The following is a 3,132-nucleotide window of genomic DNA, read 5'->3' on the forward strand; positions in this document are numbered from 1 at the left end:
TTGCATTGACGTGATCAAGGTTACTTATCTCGTACATGCCAGTTTTCGTTTGAGGTTTTTCCACCATTGTTCGTTCGGTTCCCCACTGATAGTGGTTTTGGTCCATGCTCTCGATAAGCTGGTAAGCATCAGCATAAGGTTTGTTCATTAGCGCACCACCTGCAGCGGCGTCTATTGTTAACCTTGTGTTGTACAAGAGACCATTATAAAATGTGTGAATTACTAACCAGTCTTCCAAACCATGGTGTGGGCAAAGTCTCATCATGTCTTTGTATCTTTCCCATGCTTCGAAAAGAGACTCGTTGTCTTTCTGTTTAAATCCGTTTATCTGGGCTCTTAACATAGCTGTTTTGCTTGGCGGAAAGTATCGGGCAAGAAAAACTTTCTTCAACTCGTTCCATGTGGTGACAGAGTTGGAGGGAAGAGACTGAAGCCATCTTCTAGCGCTATCTCTTAATGAGAAAGGAAAAAGACGAAGTCGAATTGCCTCTGAAGTGACACCATTAGCTTTAACAGTATCAGCGTATTGGACAAATACGGATAAATGAAGGTTTGGATCCTCGGTAGGATTTCCAGAGAATTGGTTCTGTTGCACTGCCTGCAACAGCGAAGGTTTAAGTTCGAAGTTGTTTGCTTCGATTGCGGGTGGAGCAATACTTGAATGCGGTTCATCTTGCGATGAAGCGGCGTAATCTCTAAGAGCACGAGCTGGTTCTGCCATCTCGGTTATCGAAGGAAAAATGTTTTTGAAATCAGGAAATTCTACAGGAGGGAGATTGTTTGCAGCACGATATTCCCGAATTCGTCGTAGGACTCGGAGATATAGTTCGATATCGTTGATTCGTAAATAGAGCGGTTCACCTTGTGAGCGAGTGCGTGGCATACAAATCAACGAAAGAAAGAATAGAAGAAAAAGAAACCTTAGTCTCTACAGCGTAACAGAAGAGTTACGATATCGATTAAATAAAAGTCCCCGGCAACGGCGCCAAAAACTTGATCGCGACTTTATGAGTCGAAAATGGGGTACAAACTGCAAGTGCACAGTTCTATCGCGTAGTTTTAAAAGATATCGATCCCACAGGGACTTATGAATCGATATACCGTTATCTAAGGTTACTTCGTAAAGCTAAGGTGGATAATGTTCGATTGTTTGGGGGAAAAGCTAAAACTAAAAATAGAATCTAAATTAAATATTAATAAGCGGATATCGATATGTAGTTCGTCGTAATTAGGGAATCAAATCTTCGTTGGTTTCTTGGTTTTAAAATAAATCTTTTCAGTTGACACTATTGATTAAAAGTCCTATCTCAAACTCTCGCTCTATTGAATGAACTATGCTTTTATATTAACGTAGCTGTCACTTATTAGTTAAGTCAAAAACCACTTTTTGAAAACAATAGAATCCGTAGAAACTCTTTTTAAGAAAACACTAATCGTTTAAACACCCTTATCTCAAACTCTCGCTCTGTTGACTTAGGTTATATAATTAAATTCAAATGCTTAACTCTCGTCCTCACATTCAACCTTTAAAAATACTTTTTGAAAAAGATTAGAGTTTAATTAACTCTAAAAATTGCTCTCGCCCTGATCTAGAATTAATGTCCAATTAACACTGTCCAGTCAAAAACTCAAACTCTCGTTCTATTGCTTTTAACTTCTTTATGTCTTTTACTTTCGTACAAAAACCTTGTTATTAAACCTGTAAATTGGGACCGTGAAAAGAGTGATTTTAATTTTAAACTTAATTAAACCAACTTGGTTTTGATTCCTTCATTCCGCTTACTTTACATACCGATACCTAAATAAATTAGCCAGACATGCTAAACAGATCTAAATAATTATCATGCATAAACAAATTCATCTCAGGCAAATAATATAAGTAAACAGTAAAGCAGGGCATATATAAATTCAAACAATAATTAAAGAACCTGAGTAATTAACAGCAGTCTTGAACATCCACCACAGACCGGTTGGATTTGTTCTTGAATTCTTCAATCAAACAGAAAAATAAAAGCGAAGGAATAAAAAAACTAGATTCTAACGTAAGGTTAGATCCGGTGAAAGGTACACAATAGTTTCCGGTGTAGAAACTATTGTGCGAAAAAGAATTAATTAAATGCTAAAAAAAAGGAAATAGAAATTGCAAGGGAAATAGTGTAAAACTCGTAAAAGCAATGCTGTAAAAAAATACTGCTTAAGTTGCTGGAAGAGAAAAAGGCAAAAGCGAAAACGGCAAAAGAAAAATATAGAAAAAGCGTGGAACCCTTTTAGGTTTGGAGAGTGGCTATTTATATTGGTGCCTTGAGTAACTGCTTCCGCTTCCAAAGGTCTTCAACGTGCAAAGTACTTAGGCGTGGATATCGGCTTCAACTCTCCCTCAACGTCTCTTAAGCGTTCCTTGCGCCAAAAATGTAAGGGACTGGTGTGACATTCGTCACACCATGTGTGACGTTCGTCACAGGAGTGTGCAAGGCGTGATGCTCGTCACAGCCTCTGTGACGTCCGTCACAGGCACATCACCTGTGTTCTTGTACTTTGGGCTGGGCTTTGACATTTGGTTCATTTTCTCTCCTTTTTGCACCTCCTTTTCTTCCATTTTTACTTGTGCTTCAAAATAAGCCACCTGAGACAAATAGGAAGAAAATACCGCATAATATCTAATAAAATAAAGTGAACTGAAATAAATAATGATAAAATTTAATTGAATTAAGTCCTAAAATATGATATAATTTCATGTTATCAGTGGGTTTTCAAAAACAAGCTGAATGAGAAAGGCGAAGTTGTCAGAAACAAAGCTCGACTGGTAGCTCAAGGTTATAGTTAGCAAGAAGGTATAAACTATACATAAACGTTTTCTCTAGTTGCCTGGTTAGAGTTTATTCATATTTTAATTTCTTTTACAGTCAATCATAATATGATACTTTATTAGATGGATGTGAAGAGTGGATTGCTAAATGGTTATATTTCTGAAGAAGTTTATGTGCATCAACCTCCTGGTTTTGAAAGCTCTCAAAATCCTGATTTTGTTTTTAAACTAAAATAATCTTTGTATGGTCTGAGGCAAGCTCCAAGAGCTTGGTATGATAGACTAAGCAACTTTTTGTTGGAAAATAATTTTACCAAGGGAAAAGT

General features: G+C 37.0%; 1 pseudogene; it reads left to right on the forward strand.

Moving 5' to 3' along the window:
- Nucleotides 1–236: 236 nt before the first annotated feature.
- LOC127099028 (uncharacterized) lies at nt 237–336 on the forward strand (annotated as a pseudogene).
- The last annotated feature ends 2,796 nt before the right edge of the window (nt 337–3,132 follow it).

Source organism: Lathyrus oleraceus, chromosome 6, assembly GCF_024323335.1.
Source record: "Lathyrus oleraceus cultivar Zhongwan6 chromosome 6, CAAS_Psat_ZW6_1.0, whole genome shotgun sequence".
Classification (NCBI taxonomy): Eukaryota; Viridiplantae; Streptophyta; class Magnoliopsida; order Fabales; family Fabaceae; genus Lathyrus; species Lathyrus oleraceus.